General features: G+C 40.8%; 1 protein-coding gene across 2 annotated transcripts in view; it reads left to right on the top strand.

The window, feature by feature from the left end:
• The window catches only part of GABRB1 (gamma-aminobutyric acid (GABA) A receptor, beta 1), a 66425-nt gene that overhangs the window by 22471 nt on the left and 31721 nt on the right, over positions 1-12233 (top strand). The window lies entirely within an intron of this gene.

Genomic DNA, 12233 nt, shown 5'->3' with positions numbered 1-12233 from the left:
CCGGCACCGAGGTCAGGCTGACAGGCCTGTAGTTCCCCGGATCCTCCTTCTTGTAGATGGGCATCACATTGGCCAGCCTCCAGTCATCCGGGACCTCCCCCATTAACCAGGACTGCTGATAGATGATGGAGAGCGGCTTTGGCAGGTCCCCCCCCCCCCCCGTCCGTCATTAATATATTTGTAAAAACTTTTTTTGTTGTCTTTAACGACAGCGGCCAGGTTGCGTTCTAGCTGGGCTTTTGCCTTTCTCATTTCTTCTCTGCATGACCTAATGAGATCCCTGTACTCTTCTTGTAAAGCTTTACAAGAAGCTGTACTCTTCTTGTAAAGCTACAACCACTGGAAAAGGAGCGGGCTCCCCCATCTTTGAAAATCCAGCAGGCCAGGCATCAGAACAATGCAAGAAATATGAAAGCAGGAAATTGCTTTGTTCCTTGCTTCTGCACATTTCCTCCCCTGACTTCAGGTTTCTGTTTGAGATGCACTGATGCGGGTAATGTTGACGTGTAGAAGCTGCATGAGAACTCACAGTTCCTGAAACGTCACACAGCACCTACAGGGAAATGACAGGGTCTGGAGAACAAGTCTTATGAGGAGTGGCTGAGGGAACTGGGGTTGTTTAGCCTGGAGAAAAGGAGGCTGAGGGGAGACCTTATCGCGCTCTACAACTACCTGAAAGGAGGCTGTAGCGAGGTGGATGTCGGTCTCTTCTCCCACGTATCTAGGGATAGGATGAGAGGAAATGGCCTCAAGTTGCACCAGGGGAGGTTTAGATTGGATGTGAGGAAAAATTTATTTACTGACAGAGTGGTTGAACATTGGAACAGGCTGCCCAGGGAAGTGGTTGAGTCACCATCCCTGGAGGTATTTAAAAGATGTGTAGATGAGGCGCTTAGGGACATGGTTTAGTGGGCATGATGGTGTTGGGTTGACGGTTGGACTCAATGATCTTAGAGGTCTTTTCCAACCTTAATGATTCTATGATTCTATGACAGCACTCTCTTGAGCCTCACCTCTGCTTCCAAAATCCAGGAAGATCATCTTTGGTAACAAGGAAGTTAGATAGCAATGGGTCAATATGAAGTATGTCTGATCCCAGAAACAATCTGGTTTTTACCAGTCATTTTGACCAGGCACATCCTGAAGCCCTCCAATTACAAACCAGGCTGGCTGTGGAAGATGTTGCTTAGATTCCTGTTCTGCCAAAGAAGGGGAGACATCCGAACATGTGCATGTCTTTCTTCCATGCACACACAACACATATCTTGGTGTCTGGTTTGGTTTTATTTTGGAATAAACAACAACAAAACAAACAACCCAAAAGATGAAGGTACCAAATGACACTAACATCACTGCTGCCATATGGCAGACCTCTCTTCCCTCCTGAGTGGGATATTTCAGTCTGTGGACATTATCTGCATCTAAGAATTTCAGTAGTAACATCACTCTTCTTACATTTAGTCACTTTTAGAAGGTCCGTATAGAGATACTGAAAAAGTTACAGATTTAGCACCTTTTTTTTTATTAAAACCAGACTGAAAACCAGTTATCTGACTTTACTTCCCTCTTGGACCTTCCTTTATGCTAAGCACTTCCCATCTGGCTCACTCTCTTTTTCTTTTTGGCTTGCAACATACTTGCGCTATCAAACTAAATTACTTTTTGCAGTAAATTTCAGCTCCAACTCTCAGGCACTTTTTATTGAAGTATCTTGTTTGCCCTGGTATAGTTATAGTTCTCAAGGGATTTATATGATAAAATTTATTTTCATGGGTTTATAGCTGTGCAGTAAAAGTTCTCATTGCACTGAAATTTGGCTTACAAGCATCAAAGAGAGAGAGCTTTTTGCTAATATTTTAAAAGTTACATTGTAACATTTTAGAGATTTTTTTTATATTTCTAGATCTTTACAAGCAAGTCATTCACCTTCACTCTATTCTGAATTATTTCTGATACACTGTATTGAACAGAAAAAGAACTTACATTATCTATAAAAAGTACGTATCTGGCTTAAGGTTTTGATTTTACAAGTTTCTAATTCAGTCAAAGCAAAATATTTTCTTACAGACCTTTTCTCCCACTCTTCCACATCAGAGCTCTCCCTTCCCCACCACCTCCTATTCCCACTGCTGCCCTAGAGCTTCAGGCTCTCCTCCTGGGGAAGGCAGAAGCCAGCAAGCCTATTTGTCCCCATTTTGGGTAATCTCCTCACCCCATCCCTCCTTTGTGATAGTACTATGTAACTGTTCTCTGAAGCAGAGTTCTGGCAACTAAAAATCAGACTATTCAGCAAGGTTTTGTTTCTTTAAGCAAAATAACGATGATTAATTTACTGACAATTTCTTTGAGTGCCAAGGTAAATCTCCCAAGACAACAAAATGTGATACCCCCTTCCCCAAAATATTTTGATGCGTACAGCACCCAAGTCGAAGATTATCTAACCTTTGAGACACTTCTACTTGGCACTGACTGTAGAAGTCAATGTTCTATGTGAACAAAATATAAAAAGGGTTGGCCAGAATGCATACATAGTATAGTGTAAGAAATCCTGACTTCTTCCCAGGAATCAGACACCTTGCAAGGGTTGAACACCTCCTCATGTGGATGTTATTGTGTTAGGTTGTGCTTTATAGTGCTAGGCACTTTGCAGGTCTCCACATTCAAATGGAGAGGATGAGTTCAGGAGTGAATATCCGTTGAGCTACTGTTTATAATACACTTGGCTTTCTTTTACTGACTCCGAAACATACCTTCAAATCAACCAGCTGCTAGCCAAAATCAAATTTTAAAATATGCTGAGCATGACAGTGTAGTGCTAGATTTCAATGGGGATCACTGAATAAACCCGAAGACAGTGTGATGCAGGCAGTGAAGGAGTGTAATGAATCCTTCCCATTAGGTTCTTGCCTCGACACCTGACATGCCATAGTCTGGCCCACCCGCACACTTGTTACTAATGAGCAGCTCTCACTCTGGATTTACAGAGCTTATTAAGAGATCTGTTTCCAAGGAGGAATGGTAGTTGAGACTGTAGGTTCATGAGCTGAGGAGAAGAAGGAGGGGGTCAGCAGCAGGGCCAGCTAAAGGAGATCCTGGTCTCCAGGAGGCAGCCACTTGCTGGCCCGCACTCCTTGCAGCACGCAACCCCTTCGACTCTGCAGCACGACTGCTCACAGAGACATGCTGTGAACAGGAGACTTCTTTTAGACTAGAAATTACAATTCCTTGTGGAAAAGTGGATATTTAGCCCTGAATATCTCAGCGTTTTGGGTAACACCACTGTCCCACAGACACCTCTAGAGCTAACACAGTGGAGGCGCCAGCATGCAGCAGCCCAGTACTCAAGGTGGCATTGGTGGTGAAGTATCCAGACCATCTGCAGTTCGCAGGCAGTTCTTAGGCAGCACACAGTACTGTCCTATAGATCATAGCACCATGATCGCAAGACACTACAGCTGCAAGCCCTCATCAGAAAACCCATAAGCTTCAAAGTGCTTCAAGAAATTTCTGAACCTGCGATCCTTAAAGGAAGACCAGCAGTGAGCTTTTTCAGCAAACAGCCCTTCATCATTTAAAAAAAAAAAAAAAAAAGCAAACTAAGTACATACAACCTGTAAGAGGAGAAGAAAAGAATAAACAGCAGATGGATAACAGGTTTCAAATTCACAGTCAGTTCAGCCTAGCAAAAGAGTATTTACACTTGAATAGATGGTAGCACAAAGCTGATTCTCATACTGTTGTCTTTAATAGTTTGCTCACCCTGAATGGCTGGAATTGCCAGAGATGAGATAAAGATACAGCCCTGCAGCTCCTCTGCTTTGTAGCATGCATTAGTTATTTACACCTGCTCCAACTTGGCACAAAATGCCAGTGACTCAGTCTGACACCATCATAGGCTTGCTTACAAAGACTAAAATAAATCTACAGTACGCAAGTCCAAGAGCTCTCCTTTTTAGTTTTGCATGTCTTGCTACTGTGTATATCTAAAAAAGAATTAAGGAGTTGCGAATTTTTTGAGGTATTTTGTGACGGTATCCACATCTCAACTCACACGAGTAACTGAGCAGGACCACTCATATAACTAGAGCTTTAAAGACCAAGCAGTGCCATCACTACTGCACAGGTGCAAGAGACTAGATCAAATATTTGGGAATAGAAAACATTTCCTGGGCATACAGGAGTGAGATATCATGGATACATGTTCATCTCTTTTCTCAATCTTGCTTTGTACTATTGTAATTCCTGTAGAAGACTGGGCTATTTCCACCCATCTTCTGGAGTGTATTAAATCCTGTGAAGGAAGTTAGACCTTGCTTCCCTGAGAAGCAGTACCCCAAACCCACTCATTGTGCATGCAGACTATCCATATAAATGTGCTGGGCGACTTGAAATCAGAAAGGAAGGATTTGGGGAATGAAAGATAGCCTGGGATGGACTACTAAGTGGTGAGGGGCAGGCCTCCACTTAAGTTCTTAATTTGGTCAAAGATAAGAACATTAGAAAATGTGAAAAAAGGTCAGACCAAATGTCCATCTAGCCCATTATCTTGTCCCCAGCACTGACTAAGGGTGGATGACTTGGGAAAAGCTTAACGTGATTTCTAATTTCTTGCTCTACCTTGCCCTCACCACCAAGCTACCAGGTATTTTTAGAGAGAACTCATGATTTTTATTAAGTGAAAAAGACACCATTTACTGCATAGCTTTGTAGGGACAAAAACAGCATAAGAAACTAGTGCCTGGGTTATGTTAAAGGATATTAATTGGAGCAAACTGAAATGACCACAATAGCAAGACTAAGCACATGCTCACTGCAAGCCAACATCTCCTGTGCCACACCTGGTAACCATTTGGACATATAAAGACACACTCAGAAACTATTCTTTCTCTCTTAGATGGATGTCACACTGTGCATTAAATCAGTGGCTTGCCCCTGCTTAAGATGTATTGAATGTGTCCCTACAGAATTAGGCTCTACCCCTGAGATGGACAGAAAACATTATTTAAGAATTGCTTTTTGACTCTTCCAGGACTTCTGTCTGAGACAAAGCTCAAGAAGCTTACCAGCAATGAGTTGACCTTGGCAATTCGCTGGTGCGTAACACCGATAATGTAATAACTTGATAAATAACTTGATAAATAACTTGACATTGTGTGCCTTCATCAGCTCTCACCAGTCTGGGATCATTCCTAAATGTAATTCTCTCTTCAGAGATGGTGCCATTTAACCATCTTTGGGGCCCAGCAGTGAGCCCAACAGATGAACTGATCCATGTTAAACCAACCTAACAAGTACAATAATCAACTCAGGCAAATTCTGCCTGATTTTGGTGGGCAGCTGTTATATTGTTATGCCTGAGGGGAAAAAGGAATGGGATAAGGAGTGTCCTAGGGGAGCTACAGGACAGCACAGCAGTCCAAGAGGCAGCTCAGTAGCTTCTGGAGAGAAGAACATACATGACTGGAAAGAGTAGTAGGGACAGTAATGTTTTTATTAAGTTCCTTTTTTAACATTCTTATTTCAAGCCAACACAGCTGATTGATTTGACACCCTGAAGATTAACTTTCTGTGCCTGTCTTTTGCTTGGAAACAGACATTTGCATTTATACCTCAGAGAAAACCAAATATTCCTCCTCTACATTTTACAAGTGTATTCACTTTCAGGAATGTTACTAAGTACACAGGGATAGACAATAAACTCAGAATGACTCCTCCAGGTCTCAGCATGAATCCCAGTCCATTACTATACTACAGCACTACCCAGCAGTACTATTATATTTAATTCTTCTTCTGATTTTTTCAGTAGGTTTTTTTTTTCCTGACCACGGCAGCTCTTTTCATCTTAAAAACAATGTTTCAGCCCTTGAAAGGCATTGCAGAATTTGGCCACGTGTCCTTTTCTGGCTGCAGCTATACTAGCTCAAGATATTATTGCCCCAGTTGCTCATCACCTTGATACCTGAGGTTACCAACCTTACCGCTGAGCTGCTTGCATTTCATTCAAGATTCAATGTGGGCAACTAAAGGGGCAGACTGGGAGGAAAGGAATGGTGGCAGGGGAGGAGAAGGCAACAGCATCGCAGGCCAGCAGGAGCCGTAGCCAGAACATGCAGTCTATCCCTGAGACGTCTTTCCACGCCACCACTGTCCACAAGCGGTGGAAGAGGTGGCTTCTGGAGACATGCTTGGTTATTGCATTGAGAACAGGTCGGCTCCTGCATGGCCAGGAGCTGGCTGCACTGTAGGGTATGGCGACAGATCGCTGTAGCACCACTGGTTGGCTGGGCAGTTCTGCCTAAAATAATTACAACAAAGTTCTAATAAAGTCTTGGGAGAAAGGTTTGACCTAATGTTTATTTGTCTGCAGTGTGTTAAATCCACTTCCCTCTGCTTAATCAAAAATATAAATAGCATCTTTATTTACATGCATACATATACATACACATACATGCATATATAAATATACACCTTTTTCAGAAAGGTACACCACAGAATTTCCACATTTAAAAACCATTTTCACTTCTTTGTGAATTTTAATCCATTTTTTTTTTTTTTTCTCAACAAAAAAAAAAAGGATGAAGGAGAGGCAAATCAAGCAAACTCTTACCAGTTCAGGGTATCAATAAAACACAGTAGAAAGCCCATAGTCTGACACATTTTTCCTGGCCTCATCTTTGTGTGACTTAAGTAGAACAGGTCACTTTACCCAATATAATAAAGGTTGTTGGGCCCTTCTCATGCTAGACCCTGTTTCTCAGCTGCTTACAGCTTTAACTCTTTAAGCTGTATATTCCTCTGTATGTCCTCCTCAAGATGCTTTTTATTTTTTCATATTTATGCAACTCTACTGTTTCTCTGAGCAAGATTAAAAAGAAATGTGTGTTGCACTTGTTAACCTAAATCCATACAAAAGCTTTCCTTATAAACTTGAGTGTTATCTCAAAGTATGTCATCTACAGCAGTGACCTAGCAGTTGACAGCTTGTCTCCCTAGATTCAAAGATATATTTCCTACTAATTTTTTTTTTGGGGGGGGGCGGGGAAGGCAAAAAAATTAACCAAATTATAATCATCAGAAAATTGGTTTCCACATGCTAATGTACTCATATCTAAAACTAAGTATCTAAATCTGTTACTGCATCTGGCTCAGGACCCAATATTCCAATTTTCTCTCAACTTCTAATGAGATCTGTGAAAGCATTATTATTTAAGCACTTATTGGCCCTTCCCAATCTTACTAACATGTGTAACTTCTTTTTTAATAGAATTTGACCAGACAAGCATTACATAGACTGTTAAACACAGATTTCCCAAGTACACACTACATTATATAAAATACAGGACACCAACACAAATAATGCTAATGCTCAAATGTACCTCCTGTAAGTAGACCCTTCCAGCACTAGAAGTTGGGCAAGTTTGCACGTTCAGAGCTGACATTTTCTCCCAGGGCCAAGGACTCAGCCACTCAGGCTTTGCTTGGAAATTTACACTGTCAGCAGACATGACAACTGTAAACCTTGTACATGTACCACAGACAGAGAAAAACATTTGCAGATTAAATGTACAGTTTTTCTGCCTTCCTCTATTCCTTCAACAACTCTGCCTACAAGACATCCCATTAAATCTTAAACATCAAGAGTCTTCCTGGTTCCAGAAAAATTAGGCCAATTACACCAGAGATATGGGACTGGATTCTGATGTCAAACAGTTGCTATGGGATTAAGATCCCCAATACCATTGAAGTTAAATTAACACTGATTTAATAAAAGCAATGTTTTACCTGGGATATGAAAGTCTACTTCCAGTGTGTACTAGAGCCCCAGCTCTGCAATGGTTAAGAGAAGCATGGTTATTTTTTATTTGATTTGAAGATTTCATTTTGATTTTAAGGAAAAAAATTAGTCTATCCCAGTTCATATCTTCATATACATTTATAATTTATGCTCTGTTGACTGAGAGAAAAAGAACGAACATATTAAAATTTGATACCTGTCCTCCAAACGGAGGAAACATTTCATGACAGAATTTGCATTGTTTAGCTCTGATCATCTCCACATTTAGTTGTCATTGCTGTCTTAAATATTGCTTCTATTTCTCCTTCAAGAATTGAGGAACAGCTTTTTGACAGCATTTGGATGAAATGCTCTAAGTACTGAACCATAACTCCACTTTCTGCGCTCATTCTGAACTTACTTTAACTGCTCACTGATGACTTAACCCAAAATATTAAGCTTTACCATTTGTTCCTACAAGACCTGCTGCCCTGCAGGGAAACCTCTGACAGTATTACTTAAGGAAGTCAGTTCTGCAAATACTGGACATCAATGTTTTCTTTCATATAATTTTATTTTTGGCAAAAAATAACTTGATTATGTAGTAAGAATATGGTATTCAGAGTCAGATATCAAAATAAAAGCTAAACAGTGGATCAGATAACTTGAACCCCACACCACAATTAAAAAAAAAAAAATTCAGTTAATTTTGCTTTTTTGCAAATGTTGTTTATCTTGCTTGTTAGCAATTCAGACTTCACTCCATCCCAGAATGTCTGAGTACTGACATGAATGAAATTAAGTAGCATAATGATATATCTCCACCTAACTGCTCGTCTTCTTTGCATAATCCCATTTTTATCATTTGTAGAACCCCACACCACAATTAAAAAAAAAAAAATTCAGTTAATTTTGCTTTTTTGCAAATGTTGTTTATCTTGCTTGTTAGCAATTCAGACTTCACTCCATCCCAGAATGTCTGAGTACTGACATGAATGAAATTAAGTAGCATAATGATATATCTCCACCTAACTGCTCGTCTTCTTTGCATAATCCCATTTTTATCATTTGTATTCAAAAGAATCTAAAGAATGTAAGGATAGTAGGGCAAAAGACACTGTACAAATAAAATAAACTAGCCCCAACACTGGAAAAATACATAATTTAAAACGTGTTTTAAAAATGGAAAGCCTAGAAGTAACATATCCTACTTTGCAGTATAAATAGCTCTGCTTCAAGTGTAGGGTTAGTCCTCCACTTAAACTTTTACAGAGCCTCATGATATTCCACCATTGCCACAAACTGCTTTTACCCAGGGATTTTCAAGAGTAATCCTCTTGAACACAGATTTATTGCAGCTTTGCCCTATCTTCAGCCTATTGCATTCCCCTTCCTGCCATTACACCCTTGTATTCTGCATTTGGATGTCTTCATTTTTAAGCTTCTGGTGCATGTGCAAGCCATCAGTTACTCTCTCCAATGAAAGAGTGCAGCCAGTAACAGGTTTGGGATTTTACTCTGTTTATAATAAAAGATTTGATTTTTTTTTAATCAAGACAGCAATTACTCTGACTGCGTATGTGTCTAATTTATCTCCTTAAACAAATTTTGTGGTTATTCAGAGCGTAATGCCATTAAAAATTTTACACAGCTGAGATCTGTTATGAGGGAGAAAGAAACGCTTGAAAGGCAGATTTATGAACTACAGGTAATGAATGTTGCTGGATCCTGAAGCACTCCTACTGCAATTACAAGTAGCTATTCTCAAGGAAGCCTAAGATTCCCAATGAAGTTTAAGCACCTCCAGCTTTAGGAGACATCACGTTGTGTTGGCAGGTTGGTGCCTCCCTCCCCTTCGGGGAGGAGCCTCCAGTAGCTCCGCCTGCCCTTTCCCATTCACACAGGCAGTTCAGGCTCAGCTGGCTCTGGCAAATCCTTGGGCAGATACCGCTCGTCATCCCCCCCGCCCAGGGCACTGTACCACTTCCAAAGCTGCGGGTCGACAGGTGAAGTGGGATCCTTTCTCCTGCTGCTGGAAGCCACAAGCTTCAATCTTGTGACAGCCACCCTCCACTACCTGCTTGACAGTAGTCTCCAGTTGTCCTTCCCATCTCATGTTGTGCAGCTCTCGTCTCTGCAAGCTTCAGCAAAAACCTTGTCACTCCCTTCTTCCCTGGAAGCAACTGCTTGCTATTTCACCGGAGAGCTGCAGTAGCATTCAGCACTGCTGCTAAGGGGTTAAAAGAGTCACGAGGGGGAGAGCTGCTGCCCACCACCACCTCTGACTGCTCAGGGAGACTTTCCCCAAAGTATAGAGATTGACATATACACTGCCTTACAGGCACTATTGGGAATGCAAAACAGAGCTGAGGGAGGCAGAGAACATAAAATGCTTCTGTTTTACCTTTCCTTGTAGCATAAAGACAAGGAGTGATTTAACAAGGATGAAGGATGAGAAATTACCAATAGACAGGCCAGGCAGATTTGTATTACTTACTGCTGCTAGAAACCGATACTAAGTTTATTATCTTTCTTCTGCATAATCCAAGTGTTTACTTCAAGACTTCACCTGCAATTAGCAGTGCAGTGTCTTAGTAACACATACATTTATTTTTGTTCTTGGATTATAGTAGTGATCAGACCCACCAAACCAATCAGTATGCCAAAAACTGTGCACAAATAGTGAGAAGACAATACATTTGAGTAAAGCCTTATCAGAATTACAATGTCAGGAAAAAAATAATTATGTGGAATATTTAAAACTCAGGTATACAACAAATATATTGCATTGTATACTACTGCACAATTAATTTGTATTGATGTTATTAAGAATAACAAATTGCTACTACTTACGTAGCTGATGTAAGATACGCAAAACTGCAAAAGTCAGCAGTATAGATACACTGGCCATTAGGAGATATCTGGCTACCGTAAGTCTGTGGTCTAGGAAACACTGTGTCAACTTGTACTTTAGTACACATTTAAATAAATCTGGTTGATACAGGTGAACTAAATTACCATAAAGGCTGAGTTATTAATTGGGAACAAAACATTACCCTATGAAACCTTCATTAAAAAGCATTTAACTGTGACTAATGTTAGTATATCATTCTGTATGATCTTGAACATTATTAAGTAGGAGTCTGACAAATGATTACGGCATGTCTTCTCAATGCCTCTCAGTGACATATATTTGGTACATGGCTAAACTAAATGAGGTCCTACCTTTGCTGAAGTCCTTGACCTTTTCTGCGACAGATGCAAAACCCATTAAGACACATGCAATTCAATTTAATGTGACAAAAATCAGCCTGAGGAAAAGCATAAATATAAAGTACCATTTCCATGGTACTTTACACAGTATTATAGAGTAGTTTCATGGACTGGTTCTCATAACAGCACTTGCTAGATGGTCCTTATACACAGGTAGACAGATTAATTTTGTAGACTTAGGATAATTTGAAGCGTGTCACAGTAATGAAGCATGTGCCTTTTTTTTCTTTTAATTCTGTCAGTTCTGTGACAGCAAGAATTATCACCCCAATACAGCATGTAAATGTGCTTGACTTTCAGCACATCAAAAGTAAAATCTCCAGATGTATTCCTGTGGCATTAATTAACATGGAACTGGAACAGCAGGACCAAATCCAGATCAAGAAAAGAGGTTATCTGCCTTTTTCAGGTAGGAACTCTTGGAGAGAGGGAGAGAGAGAGACTAATGAAATTACAAACCAAGTTTGCCCATTCACAACTTCAGAAGTTTTATAAGCATTTAAGAACCCATCTGTCACAAAAAAGGCAAATGCAGGTGCTAACTCACTTTTATGAGTTTGAAAGCACCACTATGAGTGTCTTTCTTAAAGGGATCTTTAAAAGAAGCAGTCACTTAACCTTCCTCCCAAGTGTCACAGGCTTATCAGCAAGCATTTGCTTAGATTTACAGTCTAACAAAAGGAGAGGAACTGCCTTGCAAACAGGCTTAGGCTATGGAGAATACCTTCAGGGAGGAAATGTCAACTCACATGCCCTCTAAAAGGAGCCAAGATCTGGAAGATTGATCCCTTCCTTGAAGGGCAATGAAGCTGGTGAAGGGTCTGGAGAACAAGTCTTACGAGGAGCCGCTGAGGGAGCTGGGGTTGTTTAGCCTGGAGAAAAGGAGGCTCAGGGGAGACCTTACTGCTCTCCACAACTCCCTGAAAGGAGGTTGTAGCGAGGTGGGGGTCGGTCTCTTCTCCCAAGTAACAAGCGATAGGACAAGAGGAAATGGCCTCAAGTTGCGCCAGGGGAGGTTTAGATTGGACATGAGGAAAAATTTATTTACTGAAAGGGGTTAAACATTGGAAGAGGCTGCCCAGGGAAGTGGTTGAGTCACCATCCCTGGAAGTATTTAAAAGACGTGTAGATGAGGCGCTTAGGGACATGGTTTAGTGGGCATGGTGGTGTTGGGTTGATGGTTGGA

This window comes from Pygoscelis adeliae, unplaced genomic scaffold, assembly GCF_000699105.1.
Source record: "Pygoscelis adeliae isolate BGI_AS28 unplaced genomic scaffold, ASM69910v1 Scaffold21, whole genome shotgun sequence".
Classification (NCBI taxonomy): domain Eukaryota; kingdom Metazoa; phylum Chordata; class Aves; order Sphenisciformes; family Spheniscidae; genus Pygoscelis; species Pygoscelis adeliae.
This window is presented reverse-complemented; position numbering and strand designations above follow the sequence as displayed.